Source organism: Callithrix jacchus, chromosome 12 (assembly GCF_049354715.1).
Source record: "Callithrix jacchus isolate 240 chromosome 12, calJac240_pri, whole genome shotgun sequence".
Classification (NCBI taxonomy): domain Eukaryota; kingdom Metazoa; phylum Chordata; class Mammalia; order Primates; family Cebidae; genus Callithrix; species Callithrix jacchus.
Genome location: NC_133513.1, coordinates 83845286 through 83871293, shown reverse-complemented (window position 1 = coordinate 83871293; position 26008 = coordinate 83845286). Strand labels below are relative to the sequence as shown.

The 26008-nt window shown below is 39.8% G+C and overlaps 1 pseudogene; it reads right to left on the bottom strand.

The window, feature by feature from the left end:
• Nucleotides 1-17832: 17832 nt before the first annotated feature.
• LOC100409655 (ATP-dependent RNA helicase DDX18 pseudogene) lies at nucleotides 17833-20346 on the bottom strand (annotated as a pseudogene).
• Between the last annotated feature and the right edge of the window lie 5662 nt (nucleotides 20347-26008).

Sequence of the window (26008 nt, the reverse complement as noted above, 5' to 3'; positions counted from 1 at the left end):
ATTTGGATGAGATTTGGAAGACAGAAGCGAAGCAGCCATTTCCACACCAGGCTTGGTGGCAGCTCGCACACATTGTCGCTGATCTTCTGGCTCACTTGTGGGCACAGGCAGTATCCAGGCTCTCAGCTCCTCCATCCCCCACTGGATTTTCTCCTTCAGCTTCTCTGAAGCCTGGGCCAAGCATGTGTGCAGCACCATGGGTAAGGGCACAGGCTTCTCCCACAGGTCACTCGTGCCATTGAGGTTGGAGGTAGTTTGTCCTTGTGTATTCTAGTTTGTCCTCATGAGTTCCATTTGTCTGCATGGGTTCTAGTTTGTCCTTACTCTCCCCCATTTCCTGTGCAGCTTTCCTTCCTGCCAGGCTGGCTGATCTATAGTGGCTTAGGTCCAACGTCAGAAGCAGAGGCAACAGCCTTACATAGACTTCACACATCCCACTATTGTGTAAGATCTAAATCCTATAATAAATCCCTTATCCTACAGCACTTATAGTAGACTGCTTCTCTGATCACATCCTGGTAGAGACATTTTGGTTGCAAGTAATAAGAAACCACCTTCACATAGCCTAAGCCCAGAAAGGGTAATTATTTTAAGGATGTGGGAGTGTCTCATGGAATCCGAGTGTGGGAAGGCAGTTTGGTCACAGAGAGGGAGAAGATCTTCCATATTAAAAGGACAACAACACAAAAACACTTATCCCATATTCCATTCTCTAGTCTCTACCCCATTTTTGAGCTCCCTTCAAATGCAAAGATTGTCACATCCTCCTGCATTCCCCCACTTCCAGGACTTCTGAAACCCTGTGAAAACAGAGTTCTTATCCATAATGCCACCAAACTAGATTGTCTTGAACTTGAACTCCTGACCTCAGGTGATCCACCCACCTTGGCCTCCAAAGTGCTTGGATTACAGGCGTGAGCCACTGCGCCCGGCCTAACCAAACTAGATTGTCAAGAGCAACGTATGTCTTCACACTCTCAAGGTGCCTGAACCTCACTACTGCTGACTATTTGCTGTCTGGCTGGGTGTTGTGACTCACTACCCAGATCTCCATTAGGTGAGGGGCTATTGCCCCAGTGGCTAGGGGTAAGGAGGGCAGAGCCTTCAGTGGTGAGCCTGTTTGGGGATGACCTCAGCCACAGACAGCCCCTCAGCCAAGATCATGCTTCCTCTTAGGTGGCCTACATCCAGTGAAGGCCTGGTCACCACAGCTAATCTCTGGACAGCCATTCTAGCTCCAGAAAACCTGTAGGTGGGACAGGGTGCCTTTAGTTCTGTATCACAGCTCAACCTCTCTTTCTACTCACGCCTGTCTTCTTCCCTTCCTTTTCATGATGTCTTGAACCCAAAGACATCCCTGAATAAGGATCCTGGGACACCAAACTTGTTTCAGAGTCTGCTTCCTGAGGAAGCCAACCCGGACACCTTCCTCTTCCAATGCTCCTCCTCTGGTATCTGTGACTCTACTTCCTTTTGGCTCTTTTCTTCTCTGTCCAGTCCACATCTGTTTCTTTGCAGGCTTTCACTTTTTCTCTGCCTTTTCTAAATGGGAGTTTCTCATTTCTTTTCCCAAATGAATTTATCCACTCCTGTTTTCCAGTGGCATCTCTATACTGATGACCCATCAACTTATGTATTTAGCTTAGACTTCCCTTTAGAATTCTGGTCTCTTAAGTCCAATATCCAATTTCCTCCCTGACAATTGCACTTTGCTAACTTATAAGCATCTCAAAATTGATGTTTCCAAAACTGGACAATGTTCTTCCCTCCAAAGTCTGTTTCTCCCCCAAGAATTTTCCAATTCAGTCAACTGTATCCACCCCATGGTTCAGTCAGACACCTGGCTCCATCTATATCCCTCCTCCTTTCACCCACTACGTATCATTCATCATGTGCTGTCACTCATGTCTACTCATAGCCATGCAGCTGGTACAAAGAGTCTGGGATTTCTTTAGGCTTCCTGCTTCCTGACTCCAGCATATGAACATTATGGGAAGCTCCTTCTGGAGACAGGCAGGTGTTGAACAATTAGTCATGCATACAGCCTAGGTCAACTCCCAGAGTGTCCTTTGAGGGCTGCTTAGTTGCTAACAAAGGCATAGAGAAATGCAACGGGTCTGAGGATCCTGAAAACATTCTTATTTTAATAAAACTATATTCTTTATTGTAAGGCATTGTCTAGGAATTGTTGCCATTAATCACTTTTATTAACTAAATATGTCCCTATATGTATGTACTTTGTACTGATATAGTGTATGCTCCTGTTGATAGGGGCAGGAGCTGCTTTGCTTTGCTCACAATTCTTAGTCCCTGGCAATTGAGATTAGGAAAACATTATAGATTTTCAGCAAGAGAGCGAACAAACAAAGTAGAGTGCAAACCTTTTCTATAAAAACATAGTCAATCAAATATTTGATGAATATCCACTTCATACAGGTACTCTGCTAAGTGCTGTGAAGGAGCTCACTGATGAATAAGGCATGGATCCGATGTTTCCACAAAGCACGATAAATGAACAGTTGAATACGAAGGAGGAATTTCATATTATGACTTTGTTTATACAAAGCAATACAGAGAAATTACATATTGGGACCGTTTCTAAACAATGCTTTGCAAACAATTATAAGAGGAAGGTCTAAGAAGCATTAAAAGATCCTTCTATTGTTTTGGGTCCAGTGGAGTATGTATCTAGGTGAACATCAGTATCTCAGCTATTCATTTCCATGGTAACTGAAAAGTCTAGGGGACTAATACCATTAATACTTATCAGGGGAATTAGAATAATAATAGCATATGCTGAGGCTAATTATGTCTCAGGCACAGACAATGCACTTTGTTCATATTATATTATTTAAACCCCACAACAACCCTATCAAGGAGCAACTATTCCAGAGGCCCGGAGAGCATAGATGGTCTCACGTCCTGTAAGTGATAAGAGCTGGGACTTGAACCCAGGTCTCTTTGGCTATGGCTCATGCTTCTAACTAGTAGGTAAGATGCCAAAGTCAGCATAGGAAGTTGTCTCATCCCTTAGTAGCTCCTTCTGAGAAGAAAGAATGAAGAAAGACACTGGAATTATATGGAGGAACAGGTCGGCTGGGGACAGAAGCAGCAGCATGAATTCTCTCAGGTACATTCCTCCAGCAAATTTAAGGGGAGAAAGAAGACTTTGTAGGTGAGTGTCTTCTTTAGATTGCTAGAAAGTCAGCTTCTCATTTGAAAGTACTCCTGGATCTAGGGCTGAAGAGTGTTCTAGAATGTGAATAAAGAAAGGAACATGGAGGTTGTTATTCCTGATGCTTGTAGGGAGAATGTACATAAGAAGTTGTCTGATTTTTAAGATGAACTCACAAATTCAAGAAATAATCCAGAAAACTGAACTTTAGTTTGTAAAAAAAAAAAAAAAATGAGCACAACTCTTTCATAGGAAACTCCATTATCCTTCTAGCAGAAAGTCTTGGGAATCCCCGAAACAGTGGGGACTTGCACCAGCATGAGAGAGAAAACTGTTAAATTTTCAGGAATTTCCCAAACAGATTGACGTGTCATTGGTGGTTGGAAATCAACATGTTGGGACTATTTAAGTCAACCTGCAAATCTCCCAGAGAGCCCATTGTTAAGTATTTACCAGCACACCGTTGCCTAGAAGCAGCAGGGTTTTGATTAGCACCTCTTCACCTGTAGCAGGGTCCTTAGTGGAACTAATGTGGTAAAAATAGGGGAAGAGTAGGTGTAGAGAAGGAAAATGGGGAATACAAAAATGGAGTTAGAGAAGGTAATAAACATGCTATAGATTGTGATTCCCACATCTGGCTGCAAGTGAGAATTACCTGTGGAACTTTTAAAAAGATAAAGACCCCTAGTACTTAGCACATTTGACACTTGGAGCAGATAAACACCTTTTTCCTCTATGTGACAAAATTATTTAATAGTAATTATGCAATAGTCAGTAACCATTAAATATATTATAAAGACATATAAATGTTATATGTAATGTGTGCATGTGTTATACATCATGTATATATAAAAACAACATATATAATGTTATATTTAATTCTTTAACTCATTTTTAGTTTATGAATAAAATAAAAATGAAATAACAACTTTCTATGTAGAAATATTATTGGATAAAATAGTTCATATATGAAATAAAATTCATTGTTTCTAAACTATAGCATACCTCATAATTTATGCCTTATTTTGTTGTTTTCAATTTGAAACACAAATAAAACCCCCTGATGATTACACAGAACGACAGAATTGAAATAACTCATCTGTTTTTTAGTCTATAATAAGACTGAGACTATTGCCACGTGTTATTATTTATTTAGAATCTACTGTTTTAATGCAAGAAAATGTACCACAGATGTTGAGGACACAAATTAAGCCCAAAGCAAACTCAAACTCCCATCCATTAAAAACCTTCTCTTCAAATGAACATATGTAGGTGAGACCACACGGCTGACTGTATATATTATACATATATAATACTGGGATTTCCCCAAATTAACTTCCATGTTGAATATGATTTTTATGAAAGAATAAGTAATAACAATGTACAATTTAAAACTTGCATACATATTACTCAAACTCAACAGTAGCCGCTTAGAATGTAGACAAAAACAAATATTTTTAGAGCTGGGTATAGAGGTTCAAACCTATCATCCCAGCACTTTGGGAGGCTGAGGCAGGAGGATCTTTTGAGCCCAGGATAATGCAACCAGCCTGAATAACATAGAGAGACCCCGTCTCTACAAAAAAAATAGAAAAATTAGCCAGGTGTGATGGTGCATGCCTGTAATCCCAGCTATACTACTCAGGAGTCTGAGTAGGGAGAATCATCTGAGTCCAGGAGATGGAGGCTGCAGTGAGCCATGACTGCAGGACTGCATTCCAGTCTGGGTGACAAAGTGAGTCCCTGACTTGAAGAAAAAAAAAACCACTATTTTCTGCAGGGGAGGAAGAGGTATTTCATCAATGATATCGTTTAGAACTGCTAACACATAGCAGTAATAAAAAGCAGACTGACTTTCGGTTGTTTCTATGATTGTCCTTTAAATTTTCAGAGAATGCACCCACTTATTGCCTGCACCTGTATGTACTGCTCCCATCATCTCTGCCCTTTGCATGTCGCTGTGTGGATCCCCAACTCAAACCAAAATATTCAGAATCTTCTGCAGGGTGAGGTCCAGGAGTCTATTTTCATGAAAATCTCTTGCATGTGATTCTAATGATCAGCTAGTTTTGGGAACTGCTGATATGGGAACAACAGGGACACAAACAGCTGTGACTGAAAGTGAAGCAAGGAGGCCAGGATATCCAAGGAGTTGCTCAACTCTTCAAACCCATCCTTAGTTGTAATCGTTGGTAAATGGACTATCATGGAAAGCAACCCTGTTAAAGGAACCCCCAAAGGCAACTATAAGAAGTTCTCCTATTATGTCATAAAAAATACTTAGCACACAGATATTTACTTGTTAAAACAAGAAAACATAAATTAGGAGAGGGTTTTTTAACTTCATTTCTTTACAATCTAAAAAATTATTATCACTGAGTGTTCATCCTTATTGATTCCTCTGCTCCATCTTCAGACCACTTCAGAAAAGTCTATTCTCAGAAAAGGCAGAATTTCAAAACAAATTCAGAACTTAGATGCCTTTGCCCTTTAATTGGCTTTCTGCCTTACTCAGGCTAAAGACCAACTCTGGCTATAGCTACTAAGGCTTATACTAAGTGGTCTCCCCTCGACCCTGCCACCACCATCTCTCTCAGTGTGACTCCTCAGTGTCTTCCAGCCACATTGGCCTCTTGCTGTTCCTCAAACTCACTGGGTGCTCCCACCTCAGGGCCTTTGCACTATCTGTTGTCTCTGCCTGGAGCACTCTTCCCTCAGGAATCCACAAGGCTTCCTCCCTTACCTCTTTCAAGTCTGTGTTTAAATCTCACCTGATATAAAAGAGTATTATTTTTCTTGATTACATCTAACACCATCTGACATACCATATTTTACTTGTTTATTTATTTTGTTTCCTCTACTACATTTTTGAGGGCAGGATTTTTATTATGTTTAGATGTTTAGTATTTCTTTTTTTGAGGCAACATCTTGCTCTGTCACCCAGGCTGGAGTGCAGCATGCAGTGGTGCAATTTCAGCTCAGTGCAGCCTGGACCTCCTGGGCTCAAGTGATCCTCCCACCTCAGGCTCCCGAGTAGCTGGGACTACAGGCATTCACCATCACACCCAGCTTACGTTTGGTGTTATATTTTTAGAACCTATCCTCTGCCTTGCCCATAGTTGGCACTTAACAAACATTTGTCGAATAAATGAATAAATCAAATGGCAGATGATCAAAAATCAAATAATAAAGAAATAATAATAAAAAATGACTTACAATAAACATTTTCCCCAAACCTTTTAAGTCACACTTTTGAAGATAACCATTTGGAATTTTTAAGCTATGTCTTCTGCTACTCGTCCTGAGATCTCTACATGACACCCTTCTGCTTACATTTCTTGATTTATCAACTTCCAGCATTATCCATTGATGCCCTGCTATGATAGAGCTGAATGTGACACACTTGCACCTCCACTTTCTTCTTCTTCCCAGTGTAATCACTATGACTATTTTTAGTTGCTTTGATTTCATTTGTACCTTAGTTATATTCTCCCTGTTTATTTTCATGTCTTTGAGACAGTGTCTATTGTCGCCTCAGTTTCTGAGATAAGGGTATCAGTTCCTCTTTCCTTCTTTCTGCCCTTCTCCTTCCTGGCCACTTCCCAATCTTCGTCATCTTTCCTGAGCCATTAGTTTATGTCATGGCATGTAACTAGGGTTTCAGTTCTCATCACTGAAATCTTCGAAAAGATCTCTAGGAGTCTTTGGCTAGTCCAAACAGAGATTTCACTTTCCCCCAATCTCCATTTTAAATTTGAAAAAGAAGTAGTGTAGAGCAAGATTGGAATTTTTTCTGGAGTGTCTGGAAGGCAAGCGACTCCCTTGGAAGCTTGCCAGGGCAGCCTTCTGTGGGGGAGGCTCCAGGCTTCCAGCTGGCCTCAGCTGCATATGCTTTGGCACTTGACTCTTGCTGTCTGCCTAGCAAGGTGAAGCACTCAGGGGGGAACTCAGGTTAACCAAGTTTCCAAGACTGATGTACAAGTGCATGTCTTCCCAATCAGAAACAAAACTGTGACACCAACAGGGAAGTGCACATTGGCAAGATGAACATACTCTCTCCCAGCAGACAGATGCATGTGAGGAACTAACTATAATCAAAGGTAGCTTGGTGAGCATAGAGTCAAGGCAGGGGTTAGACAAAATAGATGTTAAACATCCATAGACACAGGTTGCTGATCAATTCACTCATGAAGGAGGAAAAAGTGTTGCTAATGTGAGCCCGGTCCCTCAAGTTCTGTTGCCTGTGATCTCCTCTGCTGGTGTTCGCTTCTTCCTATGTCTGCGTCATTGATCAATCCCCTTTGGACTGACATATATTTTACATTTTTCTGTCATTCTCATTACAATCAAGTCTATTGTTCTGTAAGCCATGCTCTTTAAGGTTAGCTAGCACATCTCTATATTAAAATAACCATCTGAGAGCCCTCTATTTCCCTCACTCCCAAATTCATAGCCAGTCATGTTACTATTGCCTTCAGGTAAGAATATAATGTCTATTTTCTATTGATTGAAGGCATCCTGAAAATTCAGTGTCTCATAAATACAGCAAGCTGAGCATGGTATTTCTGTAGTAAGCACATTTCTAAAATGGATGGAGGCATTTCTGTGACAGACAGAAGACTGGTTGGATGTCAAACCAGGTTCATGCTGGGCCTTAACATGTTTATAGCTACTGTGACTTAAATGATATGCCACCAGATGGTCTATCAGACCTTAAGGGGGACAGAACGAGAAATATTAATCAACTGTATAGGGCTTAGGAGATATTTTAGTTGTTTACCATTGTATAGGACTATATAATAGTATAGCTTACGATACAAAAAAAAATTGGAAGCAAAGGAGGAATTAGATAAATAAAGCTAAAGTAAAACATTTATTCATCTATTGAACATTTAGTTAGTATTTATTGAGCATCTACTATTTGCTGGGTATTGTATTACATCCAGGGGATATAGTACTGTGATGAATAAGGCAGATTACAATATCAGAATCAAAGTATTCATGGGGCTTACAATCCAGAGAGTAAAATAAAATTAAATAATAAAGACACAAATAATTCAGTAACTGTAAAAAAGGGCTATGAAAAAGAACAGGTAACTATGAAAACATGAAACAAGAAGGACTGAGCTAATCTGGGACAGGTAGAGTGGGTTGGAGATGACATTCCTAAGGATGATAAGATGAGACCTGGAGTATGTATACAAGTTAACACAGCAAGAGTTTGGGAAGAGTGTTTTCTGTGCAGGGGACAGCATGTGCAAAGACTAAGAGGCAGGCAGGAGCACAGCATATCGAAAGAACTGCAAGGCCAACACTAGAAAAGGGGATACATCAAGAGATGAGATGGATAAGATGAGCACTGGAAAGGAAGTCATAGTATTTCTAGCTGGTAACAACGATACCACTTTCTGGTTGGAGGAATTATTGTTTAGTTCATATGGGTAGAATTTAGTTACCTGTTCAATAAGGAAAAAGTTAATATTATAGTCCATGAATTGGTATATCTTTTAGGTTAACTAATAATTCTGACAATCATTCATCTATTCTATCTCATACAGTGTTAATAACTGAAATAAACACTTCTCCTGCAAACAAGAGTGCCTAAAATGTTTTTGGTGAATGAAAACCATTTAGAGAATTTAGTCATCCTTTTTAAGAAGTACTTTCTTCTCTTTTCTATCTATGCCCTTTGGAGTTCTTCCCAGCTATCAGGGCCGTCTTTGACAGTCAAGTCTGCCTTTGAAGGATGTATGTCGTTTGTAGAGGTCTTTTGCTGAAAGATTAAAAAATCAAGGGAGGCAAAGCTTGTATCCCCAAACCACTGGTGGTTTCACTGGATTTCTTTTCTTCTTCTTTTTGTTATCGAAGCATCACCCTAAATTCATCATGTTGTCCAACATACCCATGTACTTCTTGCTCCAATTCTTCCTGTGTCAAGTCTCCCTACACTGACCCATGCAATATTTCCAATTTTAATTTTTATTGTTTTTAATCTTTCCACAAGACTAGGTGTCTTGTTTGTGCAATTGTGTCTAGTTGTGTCTATATGCACATTCTTGAGATATGAATGTATATAATTATGTGCAAATACAAAACCATTTATGTAGGTAGGTGTCTGTACCTGTGTAAACAAATACATGGGTGTGTGTCTTGTGATTGAGTACTGTAGGCCTGCACTGTTCCATATGGGCACCCAGTAGCCACATTTGCCTATTTAAATTAGCTAAAATCAACAAAAAGTGAAAATGCTGTACCTCTGCTGTACTAGTCACATTTTGAGTGCTCCAGTGGTGGACCTGCCCACCCAGCGCATCCATGCAACTCACATAGAGGTGTGACCCTGCCATCCTGCCCAGGGGGTGGTTAGAGTTCAGTAGCGTGGCCTATTCAGCAGGTTTAGTCTTTACACTTTGCACTCTCAAAAACAGGTAAATGAATCCAAACACTTAGTCCTTAGAAATTCATTAAAATCTCTCATCCTCTTCTATCTTTAGCACCCCTACATTCCTTGGGGCTTCTCTTTCTTCTGCCATGTCTCTGCCCCTTTGGCCCCTTGATCTCCTCTCTTCTCTGGGCCATGTGTAAGTCTACATAGGCTCTAGATGAGTCACATTCCCAGCTCCAAGAAGCACCCTGAAAATTGAGGGTTGGTTCTATGCTAATTGCTCACAAGAGTTCAGATTTTTCCCTTTTATTCATAGAAAGTGAAGGAGAAATAAGGAGCTTAGTGAGCAAAGGTGGAGGGAGAATGCTGTAAACCTCGAAACATTAACAATTTTATCCCATTGCAGGTAAATTGAAGTGTATAAATTAAACTTTATAGAGTTCATCTATGGAATAACTTCAGTTCCCGATTAGTCTTATTACCACCATTCTTATAAAGAATTACACTAAAGGGTTCTTGTTAGGTATTAAGGGGATAGCTTAAGCAAATGAGTGCAGAAAACATTTTTTTCTTATTTTCCTAGTGCCCCAACCATACAACATAAATAATGAGGGCTTATAAAATTGCTTCCCTTCCAGGGTGTGGGTTAGGTCATATAAAATGGATGAGATAACATTTTACGTCAATAAATTAAAGGAAAAGGCAGTGCCACATGTAACACCTGGCACATAGTAGGGCTCAATGAGAGGAGGAGTCTAGAGCAGTGGTTCTCAGCCTTGGCTGCACACTGGAAGCACCTGGGGTACTTGAAAAAATTATATCCCCTGGCTTACTTCCCTAAAAATTCTGATGTAATTGGTCTCAGGTGTGGTCTGAGTGTTGGCATTTTTAAAAGCCCACCGGGTGATTTGTTGCACAGCCAAGGTTTAGAAACACACCCTGGAGTAGAAGGAAACTCTGGGTTCTTCTCTACTGTTTTCCCCCTGATCTTTACAGGGATACCGTATCATCTTTGGCTCAGCCATGGGGTTTGGGGGTCTGGAGCTGATCATTTGAGATAGAAATTTTGTATTATTCTAGATGTGGTCTACTACATGTTACAAAGGTGTGTGTGTGTGTGTGCGCCATGTGCATGTGCCCACATGTGTGTGATGAATTTCTTGTGAGCCCTTTGAAGCTCCATGTCCTTAGCAGTGTTCCCTACACTTAGAAATTTGGAAGACTTCCCTTAAGTAACACTCTTGTTTTGTGTCCAAATCCAAAATAAAAGTGACAGTAATTAGTAGCATAAATCAACAAGCAGAATGTAGCAACCAGTACAGAGATGCTGGCCTGACAGTCCTCAACGATACTTTTATTTTTATATACCCACTAAACTCAAGATTAGTTTATTAATTCTGTAGCAGGTTAAGGGAGTGGAGGCAGCTGGTAATCGTTCATTCATTTATATATTTTCATTCAACAGCCATCTGCTGAATGTCTTGTATGTGCCAGGCCCTGGTTAGGGTTGGGGACACAATATTGATTATGACTGCACAGCCCCTGTTCTCATCCTAGTGGGAGAAAAGATAAGTAAATGAGCAATTGCATTCAGTGTGAATGTGCAGTAATGGGGAGGGTGGTGCTGTGAGAGCACATAGTCTGGGACATCCAACCCAGACATGGTTGGTAGGTTAGGGAGTGGTGATGGGGAATGTCTCTTGGGAAAAATAACTTTGCAGAGAGTGGCAGCTATGGAAATAAACCACTTGGATTTCCCATCAAGAAAGAACATACTGCTCAGCTTCTAGAAATGCAGTTATCTGATAGCATCCAGCTGTTAGGCTATCAGGATTAGCCTTAGCTTTCAAGCTGACGCCACATTCTTATAAGCAGGGGGAACAGCTTTGTTCCACTCTCTGTCGTTGTGCAGTGAGTGGAGGGGACAGTAGAAGAAAAGGGAGGAGAGAGAGATAGGCAGGGAGGATTGTAGCCCAGATCATGCGGACATTGTAGGCCATTGTGAGAACACTGGTTTCTACTCAAAGTGATATGGGGTGAGAGGAAGGCATTGAGTGGGCAAGGGCATGAGCTAATTCTTGTTCAGTTCAAGTTCTTAGCCCTTGACTTTGCTCCAGCCCACTTCCTCCCCTTTAGTCAATGACATCCAGCCCTGCAGGGGACTGTCAGCCTTCCAGGGGACTTGCACCTAGCAAAGCAATACACCTTCTGAGTGACTCGTAGTCTGACAGCTTAGAGCAGCTTCTGAGCAGTGGGAGTTCTAAAGAAACTGAAGATTTCATTTCTGACTTCAAGAGTGTATGTCCTTATAGAAGAGACTAAGTGAACTTTTTGGGGGCCCAAAAGTTGTGGAAATCATGAAACATCAAGGCTAGGACATATGCCAGACGACATCCCGGAAACTTTTTGGGGTGACAGGTAAAATAACTGGTTTTTATCCTTGGAGAAAGAACCAACATCCCCACTTGTCCTCCAAGTTAGGATTGCCTTTCTTGACTTGTGAAACCTGGTTATGAGTGAGCTTGGCAGGAAGGGGGCCATGAAAAGGTCCTGGTTGGTGTAGAACCCCAAATTTGGAGCATCAGTGTTTATTTTTCTATTCTCTGTCCTCTGAAGGTTTCCATGTAGAGTTGACCTGATCCTCAAGGTAACAATCCAGGCAAAAAGGGAATAATTTAGAAGACAAGTAATTCCTCCCTTGATGAACAATTTCTGTTCATCACTTTTAAAATATGTTTTGTGTTGGGCCAGGCGCGGTGGCTCAGGCCTGTAATCCCAGCACTTTGGGAGGCTGAGGCGGGTGGATCAGGTGGTCAAGAGATCGAAACCATCCTGGTCAACATGGTGAAACCCCGTCTCTACTAAAAATACAAAAATTCAGCTGGGCATGGTGGCGCATGCCTGTAATCCCAGCTACTCAGGAGGCTGAGGCAGGAGAATTGCCTGACCCCAGGAGGCAGAGGTTGCGGTTAGCCAAGATTGCACCATTGTACTCCAGCCTGGGTAACAAGAGCAAAACTCCGTCTCAAAAAAAAAAAAAAAATGTTTTGTGTTTCATTTCACTATTCTTCCTCAGATTTAATTCCTCTAGCTGAACTTAAAGCTGTTTTCAGAAGGCCCATGACTTTGTAGCTTCTCATTCAACTGCAGAATATACATCAGGACTGGATGTGCTTGGAAATCCACTTTCCAACAGATTTCTGTGGCATCAAAAACAATTCTTTTTAACACCACCTGGTCCCAGGGAATGCTAGTTTTGGGAAGGTCAGTGCTGGGAATGAGATCAAATCTTTTCTTGTCTGCAATTCTCTTCTTCACCTGGGTCCCTGAGCTAACCTGGCTTTGACAATTCCTGGTCCCAAGTGCCATAATGAAGACAGTGATTGTGGCCACCACCATCATTATAAAAATAAAAGAGATATTTAAAATGGTCAGAACTGATGATTCACACATGTTAATGGTGAATAAACATAGAAAAGTATTTTAGCATCACTAATAATCAAAGAAGGCAAAGGAGAAGAAATGTAGGACAGGCAAAATCAGTAAAATTGCGAACAACCAAAATGGCCCCCAACAGGCAATTGATTAAATCTGGATACTATGGAGTATCCTGGAAATTTCTGTTTATTAAAAAAGTTCATTGGCATCGTAAAATATCAAGAAATCAGGTCATAAACTATATATGCAAATATGTTCTTAGCTTTCAAAATAAAAGCATGTAAAAAGAATACTCTCCAAATATCAACAATATTTACTTTTGGAAGTACAACTATGAATAATTTTAATTCTTCCAGATATTTTTCTGTAGTTTCCAATTTTCTAGAATAAACATGAAACAGGAAGGCCAAATCAAAATAAATTTTAAGAAAAAATAAAAGAGATATTTAAATTATACACAATTTTTTCCTATAGTATAATTTGCACAGAAAAAATGTTTGAGAAAATATTTTGAGGAAGCTGTCTAATATTGCTGTTGGCTTTTCCTCACAAGAATATGATGTGACAGCAATAAAAAGTTGTTCATAAAGTTATAATTTAAATGGTTAGACTAGTCTCAGTGAACTTCAGGGTCAGCTGTACAGTTTAATCATATTGTTTTTACTGGCTACCAAGGCTGAAAAAGTATAGGTACAATGCTATAATTCCTTTGTTAGTGGGAGGTGGCACATTTAAAGGACACAAATCCATTCTCTTTGCAGCCCTCTACTACTTTCAGTGCAAATGGAGAAAAATAGAGAAAAACTGAAGAATCATTTTGTTAAGAAGATAGAAAAGAAGGAAGGAAATAAGGGTGTTGGAGGGGGGGTGGTCGGGGGCCTTAGGAGAGCATGGGGCATTTGCAAGAGCCTATGAATGAGAGAAAAGCAATGATGGCCACTAACATTTATTAAATCTTTCCCCATGTTTTGTAACCTGAAATTTCCAAGATATTGCACTATATCCAGATATAACCAATTGCCTATTGTGGGCCATTTTGGTGGTTTACAATTTTATTAATTTTGTCTGCCCTACATCCCTGCTCTTTCTTCCTCTTTGATTATTAGTGATGCTAAAATACTTTTAGACATGCATTCACCATTGATATTTGTGAATCATCCTTTCTCTGAGCCTGGGCTCATTTCTATGTGCTTCTCCCATATAATTTCATTCCCTACTCATATAACATAGAAAAAGACATTACATTCTCCACTTCACAGATTAAGAAACTGAGACTCAGGGAACTAATTTGCCCAAGATTATAATACACACTAGTAAACAGTGAAATGGAAATGCCAACTACCCTCATAACTCATTCTGAAAGTACATGTACATATGTGTGTTTGCATGTAAGTGCCCAATGAACACTCCTTTGTGAAGGATGGAGTATTCCTCATCCAGTCACCCAGAGCTCAGAGAGGTGAAATGACTCACTCGTAGGCATGGAGGCAGCATGAGAATGCAAGCCACCAATTAACAGCCTAAATGAATACAGTATAATTTGTACTGGAGTTTCAAACTGGCTGGGCAAAAGCTTTGAGATGGAGTGTAGGCTTTGGGTGCTAGCAGCCATTATGTGAGAAAAGAGAATTATGAAAAGCAACAAGATATGGAAGATGATACCTGAAAGAAGTTAGTCTATGGAAAAACTTTGGGGCGTGATGACAAGGGAGTATCAGCATCCAATCAGTGGCTCCCCATAGTACCCAAGATCCCCATTTTCCTTGGATCTGGGGAGTGGGAATTCTGAAGGGCAGATCAGAGAGTCTTACTGCCTCAGAACAAGGAGAGCTGAGGGAAAGTCTTCAGTGTTTGGAGAGATACAGCAGCAAGTGGACTTGAGAAGAAAAATTCAGATTTAGGGAGCCTGACAGAAAAAGGAAGGGCCTGGACTCCAAAAACTACCCTCATTCTAAGACAGGCGTTCTTTAAAAATGTTCCAGTACTCCTCATACTCTTGTAAAGTCATCTCTCTTAATCAGTGACCTGAGAGTAGTGCTGCTGGTGGTCGACCTGAAGACAGGGAGACAAAAAATTATAAAGCAAGAGCTGCAGTGCCAACCATGGTCTCAGGTCCTCATGGTCCTTTTTTGTATCGTTTTGACAGTTTATCACAAGACTTAGGGCTCTTTCATGTGAAAGCATGACATTCAATAACAGTTAACGGTAGAAGCATTGCAGACAACACTTTCCAGGGAAGCTATTTAATGATGATTATAATCAGTGCATTTGAATCTTAGATGACCTAGTGAGTCATTGTCTTCTGTAATTTTACAAGACTGTGAGTTTTTAGAGTACAAGTCTTTAAATCTCCTACAGGGCCTAATATGGTGTCTTGCTCACAAATAAATATGAGGTGAATGAAAGACATCCAGGTGTCTTTGCAGGGGTATGTTGGAGAACTTAAACCTATCTTCCTACATATACAGTTTGGCTTAGTTCTTCTCAAGCGCCTTCTTTGGATTTGCCATATTGGAACTCCTCAGTCACCAATGTGTGCCTCTTATTCAGTAAGTACCAAGACATTTTCCTTTGGTTGTTTTTCACTCTCCATGGCCAAGTCAAGTCATCAGAGAAACACTTCTAAGAAATTTAACAGGTTTTGTCATCTCTGTTTGATGCAGAATGTCTGAGAAGATGGCAGAGCTAGCTACCTCCAGTTGCTAACACAATCCAATTACAAATAAATCTACAAATAGATCACTTACAAGTTTTTGCACGTTGGGTGTTTCATATGCAGAGTTGACACTATTGGCTTTTCCTCAGTTCTTCCACGTTGTATTTTCTTATTTGTTCACTACAAATGTCAATATAGATTAAAAACCATTTACACTTTTTTTAATTAGCCTGGGAATTTTTGACCACCTTCCATGAGCCAGGTATTGTTCAATGCCCTTTACATATAACATGTCATCTCTCTATTATTCTATTTTATAGTAGAGGGAACAGAGTTTCAGAGACACCAACTAGGTTGTCTGAGACCAGACATCTCTTAAATAGCAATTAGGATGTGAATAAAACTCTGTCAAAGTTCAAATTTTTGCTCTTTTTACTGCACCAAAGTTCCTTGGTCACATTCCTGGTTGGATGGAAGGACTTTGTTGTATCTATAGACTATTCATCCCCAAATTGCCTTTACTATGGAACACTATCAAAGACTTGTACAAAAATCTAAATAAATAATGAAGACTGCATTCCCCTTTTTTTTGAGGTAATTATTTAATGACACAGGAAAATAACATGTTATTAAACAAGCTGGTTATGAGTAGTAGATAGATGACTTCATTTTTGATAAAAAAATTAAAAAGCATGAACATGCACATAAAAATTAGATTATGTACAAAACATCAATAGTATTTTACTTCTGCTCAGTAATTAAATATTCTTCCCTTTGTTTTTGTCATTTATAAAACATTATTTATGAAAAAAACAACCAAAAAGGAAAACATGATCTTGGAGAGAGTTATTTAACACCAGGAATTAGGAATCCAAGAAGAATGCAAGCCAGGACCCCAGCAGTCAAAGTTGGAAATGCAGGACAGGTCCAACCAGGGTGATGACAGCCAATGGAAGATTGCTCTTTTCCTAATGGAATGTTCTTTACCAAATAGTTTCCTCTACATTAGATGTTAGCGCACTCACAATTAAAGGGATCCTATATTTAACTGGTACAACAGCAAAATGATGCTAGCAACTTTGGTTTTGAACTACTACAAAATGTACTGTTTTGTAGTTATATACTATACAAAACACACTAGAAATCAAGTGCTCCTACAACAAAAAACCTGGCTAACTAAATCACTGACTTTGCTGAATTTTTCTAACTTTGTTCATTTTCAATCTTCACAGTAAGCATATTTTTTGTTTCAGGGCCTGGAAGAGGTAATTTTTCTTAGAAAGAAGCGAACGTGAATGTGTGCTGGGCACTGTCTGATGGCATGGCTCTAAGTCCAAGGCAGTTGCCCTTGTCTTCTAAGTACTGTACCGAGTGAAAAGGCTTACCGAAATCCAAACCACCTTGAATTAAACAAATCTAAATGAGGAGAATCACCATTCTTTGTATACGTGTTTTTAAAGTCTCCCATGTTACTGAATGAAGAAATGCAGCATATTACGCCTCTGTTGATGTAAATGAGGCTCAGACGTCTCAATTCTACCCTCTTCCTAACCCCCCACCCATCAAATGTTATGACTGCTAGTGACATTTATTCAAATTGCAACCCATAGTTTTTGCTGTAAAAAACAAAACACCTGAGAAAGGCTCTTATTCCGTAAGTACCGAGACATTTTCCTTTAGTTGTTTTTCACTCTCCATGGCCAAGTCAAGTCATCAGAGAAACACTTCTAAGAAATTTAACAGGTTTTGTGAATAATAGGATGTGAATAAAATCAAGAATCTATAAAAGCAATGCCACCCTAATCCTAAGGTGCTTCTTAGGTATTTTCCAAAGCTCTTTGCTCTTTTATACTGCAGCGTTTTCAGGAGGAGTCATGAGACACTTTCAAGGTCCCAGAAATAACTAAAACCAAAAAATAACCCGAGACTCCTTTCTGCATTACCACCAGCTTCCCAGTACACTATGTTACCTGTTACAGCAGGGAGCGCAATAATCCATGCCACAAAAATCTTAACAGACCAGGGAGGAAAGTACAAAAAAAATTATATTAAAACAATAACATGCATTTGTGTGTATCAGGGAGGGATATTTAAAATTAAAATATTATATAATCACAACAAAGACCAGATAATCCTTGCTCTGTCCTTAGGCAACCAAGAAAATTAAAGCATGTTTTATATCTCAACAATGAAAAAGAGACTTGATAAAAGTAATAGTGCTCAGTGCTTGCAAACCAAGTCAATTTATACTCTTGTTAGATCAGTCCAAATTCTAAAGGCTACAAAAATCCTGTCAGATCAAGGGGAAACAAATTCATTTTGGGACAAAGCTATTCAAGACGAAAGAAAGACATGTTTTCAGTGAGAGAACTGGCTGCTGTTGGATACTTTTTTGCTAACGTGTTTAAAGATTTGGGGCTTCTCAACTTTCCTGGTTTTCTGGTAGCCAAATCCACCACCACCTTCTCACTTTTTCTGCTTGCCTTCATTGCTATTAATGTTCAGATCAACAGAGGGAGGTAACTTGAAACCAAATCACAGAGCAACATGAGGCAAATTTGAGTTTTAACATGAAGAAAATGGGAATCATAGGCTCGTATGGATGACTTAATATGTTTCCTGGGCTGACTTATGAAGAAAGTCATTCTTTTCAATCAGTTTCTCAACTGATGTCAGAAATTTTAGACCAGGAAAAGTCAAATTTACTTAATGGAACCTTGGATTGTTGCAGGTAGCAAAGGAAACCCAATTCTTCTCTGTGCAAAATGAGCAAGGTATGCCCTCTCTCATCTAGATCTGTGATGAATATATTCCTTAGGGTCATCTGGAGGATCATACTGAACAATCCAGTCGACTTCAGGAATGTTCAGTCCTCTTGCTGCCACATCCATACAAATAGTGTTCCTGAATCTGTGTTGCAGAACTGGAAGAATGTGGTTGCACGCTTATTTTGCTTTTGCTTTCCATGAATGGCAAGACAGGGAAATCAATGCAGATCAGCAACCCGTAGTGCTATTTCACAGACATAGAAGATGAAAAGAAGACCATAAGCATCTCCTTTTGGTTCTTCTTAAGGAATGTAAAGAGCAGAAGGAATCTCTTTTCAGAGGAACAAAAAACATATCCCCACTCAAGACCATCCACTGTTACAGCCTTGTCATTAACAACGCCAACACACAATGGCTCCTTTTTCATGGAAATCCTTGCCAGGTATTCAACTTTTCGAGTTTGAGTGTCAGAAAAGAGCATACTCTGTCTGCCTGTTAGCAAAAGTTTAATAACTTGCTTTAATTCCTCTTCAAATCCAACATCCAAGATACAATCAGCTTCATCAATAACCAGACACTGCAGGTTTTTATACATAAACCTGGGGTATTCTGCATGTGGTCCAGCAGACGGCCTGGTGTGGCACAATGATGTTGATTCCATTAGCAAATTTCTGTGCTTCAGCAGATCTGTTACTGCCACCCATTATCAACCAGAGGTGTGCACATGGTGAGTCATAGGCTCCTTAAGAACACCAGAAGTTTGCATGGCTAGTTCTCTAGTAGGTGAGAGAATAAGGAACTCCGTTCCATTCCTGGACATGAACCTTAAGAATGAGTTCAACTGCAGGGATGAGAAAAGCCAGTTTTACCACTACCTATTTTTGTAGCTGCTAGAAGATCCCTGTCTTCCAGAAGTGGTCTGAAACTTTTATGCTGAATTTCAGTCATGTTTGTAAAGCCCATTTCTCTTATTGGCTTTAGAGTGTTTTCAATGACAAGAGTACATAGGGAAGGAAATGAAGTATCCGCAAAAGCTCTAGTCAGTCCCAGGGACAGGCTGGGCACCTCACTGCCATCTTCATCATGATCTGGCTTCTCCACACTATTTTCTGTTTCTCTAGGAGTCTCGGCACTTTCTTATTCAGATTCTCCTTTGTTTTCAGTTTTTGCTTTTTTTGTGTGTCAGGTCCAGCGTCATTCACCATTTTCCCTTTTTCTTCTTTTTCTTTTTTGATTCTGAATTGGGAGACTGCATTGCTGCTTCTCCACTGGTTAATATGGTGGATTTCTGGGGAGACTTTTTAACTTTTACATTTTCCACTGTTTCTTGAGACACGTCTCTATTTTCAGCTTCTTACAAGCCCACATTTATTGAATGTTTTGATTTTGTAAACTTTTTGCCTCCCATTGTTTCTTCAGACACGTCTCCATTTTGAGTTACTGGTGGGGTCAGATTTGAGGCTTCCTGCAGCTTTAGGTTCTGCTGCTGCAATTTGGGGTTCTGCTTCTCAACCTTCTTGCACAGGAGTTTCTTCAGCAGGTGAGACATGCTGTCCAAGAAGTGGCTAGACCACGGTGCCACACAGTATGGCCTGGCATTCCCCTTTTTGACATATTTATTTTGCTCCTCAAAGAATTCTATGAACCCAAAGAGCTGGTTGATGGAAGCCTCTGGTCATCCCAACTGAGTCTCCATTCCATCTGGGAGCAGGGGCCTCCAAGAGGAATTAAGTAGAAGATTCCTTCTCCAAAACTCAAACACCAAGCAACTATTTTCTTCCAGCTATAATCTGACCCTATCAGAAACTCAAAATGGAAATGTGTCTGAACAACAATGGAGGTGGAAAGGTTACAAAATCAAAACATTCAACAAATGTGGGCTTATCAGAAGCTCAAAATGGAGACATGTCTCAAGAAACAGCAGAAAATGTAAAAGTTAAAAATCTCCCCAGAAATCCACCGTATTAACCAATGGAGAAGCAGCAATGCAGTCTCCCAATACAGAATCCCAAGTCCAGAGTTGAGGAAGGTTTTTCTAATGTCTCTTTACAATTGTTCTGAAAATCTGAATGCAATGGAATAAACTAGATAGGGCTGTTCATTGTGGGGAACATCTATCACCTACTTTAGACCTTTTCTTTTTCTAAAAATTATTTTTGACATTGTAAAAACAATATAGGCTTATTGAAAAACATTAAAACAATACAGAGGTGCATAGATATAAAAGTGAACATTCTCAGTAGCTCCTTTCACTCACTCCCATTTTAGGAGACTATTAGGAGGTAACATTACCACCTTAAGAAGTAGTTAGATTGTACATCACAAGATCTTTTGTGAGCTTTTATATCCCACCTCTATACACAACTGCATATGCATGCACACATGTACACAGTTACATGCCTTTTCTTTCATATGAAAAAATGAGAGCATACTCTAAATTTCATTCTGCAGCTTGCAACTTAATACACCACACATAGGTTTTTATGTCCTTCAGTCATAATTCTGTTAGTTTATCACTCATAAATAGGAGTAACACTGTTGTCCCCACTCTTATAAGTTTGACATGAGAATCATATGTTCAGGTACATAAGACAGTGGTACTAAAAAATGGCACAGAAGGCTTTCAGATGCCCATTGATGTATTATTTTACAGAGACACCATGCAGATTATGTGATGAGCTCCAAGAGTAAGATGAGGAAGTGATTTCTTGTTTTCCCACTCTGAATGGGACACTTCGTGATCTGCATATTATAAAAAACATGAAAGTGAGGTCAGGCTTGGCAGGGAAATTGCTGGCTGCAAGCTTTTAGGACAATTAAGAAACAGCAGGATCATTCTGGCACAAGCTTCAACCAGTTGGCAGAAAAATGCCTCTTCTGCTCCTACGGTGACTGGCAATTCTAAGTAAATGGCTAAAATTGCCTTTCATGTCTGCCGGCAACTTCTTTCCTAAAGTCTTTGAGTCTTGTTGAATTCGCTTTGATAATGGGTATCTTCTCTATTAGGGTAAATTTGACATGCATAAGGATTATTTCAACTCTGACAGGACAGAAATTCACTTGTTTCCAGAATTCAGAATACCTGAAAATTTGCTCAAGTCTAAAAATAAATTTTTACCTAAAAGTTTTCTTCTTTAAGACTGTAACCATACACAAAGGCTATATTTTATATGATTAGTGACATACTAATAGGCATTTTGAAATATTAAAAATAGCTTCCAAACCCCTGTTATTTTCTTTGGTGAAGTCAAAGGACTTGGAACCCCAGTTAGGACATTAACTTAAAATATTCCTACTCAAATTATTAGCTGTCAATAAATATCACTTTTCTTTTAACTTCAATTCACAGCTTGCCCTGAAACTATATTGCTGACCATATGCTTCCCACCCCTGATACCTAGCCAGGGCAGCACTGATAATTGCCTATTGGCTTGCCTCTGAGAACCCAGCGTTGGACAGCCTGTCTAGAACAATGGTTGAAAGCAGTCTTTGGAGCTCCAAGGGCTCTGCACATTTGCTTGAGTGGCCATAACACGGTGGAGATGGTAGCACCTTCCTCAGAAGGTTGTTAAATTAATTAAGAAACCCATGTAATAAAGCACCTAGAATACTGCCTGGACCATAAAGTATCATTTATTTTTGTAGCTTTTGTATTTAAGGTCATTCTCTTTAACTTTCGTTATTGGGATGAAGTCAGTAGCTTTTTATGCTTCTGAGAGAGGAAAACCTCTTCATCTTGTTTCCTGTGTCATAACAGAAACAAAGAGGAAGCTGATACAAATTCAGTAAATCTTCCCCTCATATTTGGTCAGATAAGAGCAGGGTCTTGGAGCCAGGCTGCCTGGCTTGACCACTTACCACGAGCAAGTTTCTTAACCTCTCCAGCCTCAGTATCTTTATCTGTATAAAGGGAATAACAATTGTCTCTAGTCATAGGGCTGCTGGGAAAACCAAGACAGTATGAATAACAGGCTTGTGCATAGTGAGTGCTCAATATAGATCACTACTAAATTAATTCTGATGCAACAGATTCAAGTCTACTACTACTGAGTTCCAACTACGTGTTTAGTCTATATAGGGACTGCATTTAACAATATTCCCACAAGGAACACACAGTATCTTCACTTAACTGATAAGGAGCTTTGAAAGGTTAAATGGCATGCAGCAATTCTCCTCTAAGAAGGCGATAGAGCTGAAATGTGACGCCAGGTCTTCTGATTCACAGGCTCGTGTTCTTTCTTCTAAACCCCTGGATATCTCTGTGAGACGCGCATATCTGATTACCCCAAGGATTCTCAGGGTCAACAGTAAATAGGGTAGAGAGACTGTCAGTCTCTGCCTTCTGCTTACTGCCAGAAACCTTTCCAATTATTTTTGTGTGACCAACAACATACATAAATGCACAACACGCTTTAAACAGTTAAGCAATAAAACATAATTTTCCTATAATCCTATGCTTGGATTCTTTTCTCTCAAAGTTTCAAAGATTTTCTTAGAATGTCCAAATGACCCTCGGAATGTTTTTCACCAGAAAAGTTGTGTTGTTTTTTTCCCCACTGATTCCAAAACAGTGAGTTGACTCCTCTTCTTCCCGGAAGGCTTTCTAAGTCATTACAAATAGCATTTTTCTTTATAGTTCTCAAGTGACCTTTAGTGCAAACATATCTTTCTTCTTCCTGGGGTGGGTTCTGACATCATTCTCCAGGAACACAAAGGCCTCCACAAGGTCGATTTATCCTGCTGAGACTCTGGAAAGGATCTCTTCTCCTCTGACCATGTCTTAATTCACAATTGAGGGAAAAATATTCAGCAGTGAGTCTCTTTCCCTATTTTCTTTAAGCTTGGTTTTTAAAAGTCAGTTATTCTAACATCTGCTTGGAACATTTTATTGTCCCCAGTCAGAAGTATGGTTTTGTATTTTTTAGCCAATTATTTCTTATCTTTGGTTACTTCTGCTCTTTTTTAATTCAAATCAGTCAGCATCTGTTCCCAGGATTCAGTGCCAAGGTGCCACCCAGTTTAGGAAAGCTAATCTTTGATCTTTTTCTTTTGCCTCTTCTTGGTACCATACACTAGTTTTCACCCCATTTCCCCCACATTCTCATACCTCCCTTTGCAAATTCACTTGAGATTTTAGAAAGAAAAGAAAACTTTAAAAGGAGACCTAAGATGCTTGTTCAGATAAAACCCTGAATCCAGACAGACAAAAGCTATGTGGTTTTCTCTGAGTTTGTTCTGTTCTGCCTAGATGTTGTGTGGCTTAATGGGGAGAGAAGCTGCCAGCTTAGAACAGAGCAGAAGGATTTTCAGCATCAGCTCCTCCTATGTTGTGGGTCTCTGGTAAGTTTCCCAGGCTTTTGTTACCCAGGTAGCTTTTTCATGTCGTGAGCATAATGGTAGAAACCACCTCCATAGGCCAAACGGAAGGCACAAGATTAATGTCAGGAGAGAGGCCCAGGTGGCTGCTTCCTTACTAAGACCAGTCTCCGATATTTGCAGTTACTTTTCTTTCACTTCTCAGTGCAAACAGGTTTTCTTTTGAACAGAGCTAACAATGATTTTGCAGTTTCACATTGACATAGAATTTTTGTCCAGCTTTTGAAGGAAATCTATTTATGCATGATGAGTCTTCTGAATTCGAAATCACTGTTATAGGCATTTTTAAAGTGAGAGTTGTGTAACACATGTAAGATGGAGTAACAAACAATTTTTACAAGTGCTTAGGCCGGGCGCGCTGGCTCACACTTGTAATCCCAGCACTTTGAGAGGCCGATGTGGGTGGATCACTTGAGGTCAGGAGTTCAAGACCAGCCTGGCCAACATAGCAAAACCACATTTCTACTAAAAAATACAAAAATTAGCCAGACGTGATGGCAGGTGCCTGTAATCCCAGCTACTTGGTAGCTGAGGCAGGAGAACTGCTTGAACCCAGGAGGCAAAGGTTTCAAGGAGCTGAGATTGTGCCACTGCACTCCAGTCTGGGTGACAGAGTGAGACTTTGTCTCAAAACAAACAAACAAACAAACAGTGCTTTAAAAGGACTTTTTAATCACTCAGTCATTCAATCAACAAACAATTATTTAGTGGTTTGCTCTGTCAGATGCTACATTAGACCCCAGCAATATAGTAGCGAGGAAAACAGACACGCGGGCCCTGTATTTCTGGGGCTTAGAGTCCAGCTATCTTCTGCCACCACAGTAGGAGTTTGAGTATGAGTTGTGGTTTTTCTAAGTCAAATGTAAAGCTTGACACTTGTTTTGAAACCACATGAAAATCCACAGGAGACTGGAAGAGAAAAAGATGTTAAAAAAAAAAAAAAAAGATTCTCTGATTCCCAGGAGGATTTTATCTCCTGATCACTTTCCTAAGTAGTTGGACCTTTTTACCCAGGGCCATGAGCCTGAATATATTAGTTCCTTCTACGGTGTGGAGATCAGTGACCAGCCAAAAATAAGGGCTAGTAAACTACGTCTGGTGGTCAAATCCGCTCTACCACCTTTGTTTGCATGGTCTATGAGCTAAGAATAATTTTTACATTGTTATGTACCTGAAAGAAATAAAAAAAATAATAATATTTTGTAAAACAGAAAAATAACATAAAATTCATATTTCAGTTTCCATAAATAAAATTTAATGGGAACATAGCCTGGCCCATTCATTTCTGTATTGTGCTATAAGGGTAGAGTTGAAGAGTTGCAACAGAGATTGTATAGTTGGCAAAGCCTAAAATATTCATCATCTGGCTCTTTAAAGAAAGTATTTTCTGACCTCTGGTGTAGAAAACTTTCTGGTGCTGTCACTTCACACTGCTTGGCTGTAGCCATCTCCTTACTTGCTGAGAGACATGGCAACTTCAAAGAGCCATCCTCCTCTGTATTGCATGAAATACAGGGTAAGCCAAAGGAACAACAGAGAATGGTACATTTATAAGCAGGTTTGAATTTTCTTGAGCCACAAACTTGAGTGTGCAAAATAGATACAATTATTTTACATAATGTAACTTAATTTACTTAGCATTGTAACATGCAACGGTAATCATTTCTAGAAAACTTCTGTGTTTTCTCATTTGTTTCATGTTAAAATTCAGTTAATTCATCGGGTGCAGTGGCTCACACCTGTAATCCCAGCACTTTGGGAGGCCAAGGCAGGAGGATCATGAGGTCAAGAAATCAAGACTATCCTGGCCAACATGGTGAAGTCCCATCTCTACTAAAAATACAAAAATTAGGTGGGCCTGGTGGCGCATGCCTGTAGTCCCAGCTACTCAGGAGGCTGAGGCAAGAGAATAGCTTAAAACCAGGAGGCAAAGGTTGCAGTAAGCCAAGATCGTGCCGCTGCACTAAAGCCTGGTGGCAGAACAAGTCTCCATCTCAAAAACTAAAAAGAATAAATAAAACAAAATAAAATTCAGCTAATTCTGGATTTCCTCTATTGTCTTCCTTCTCCTTTAGATGGCACCTGTGTGGGGTAGCCTGCGTGGTATTCTGGCAGGTGCCTCTCCTGAGACGTATCCCACCTCTGGTTACTAGCACTCCAGCAATGTTCATTACCTCACCTGGTCTTGCAGCTTTCTCATAATGTACTTT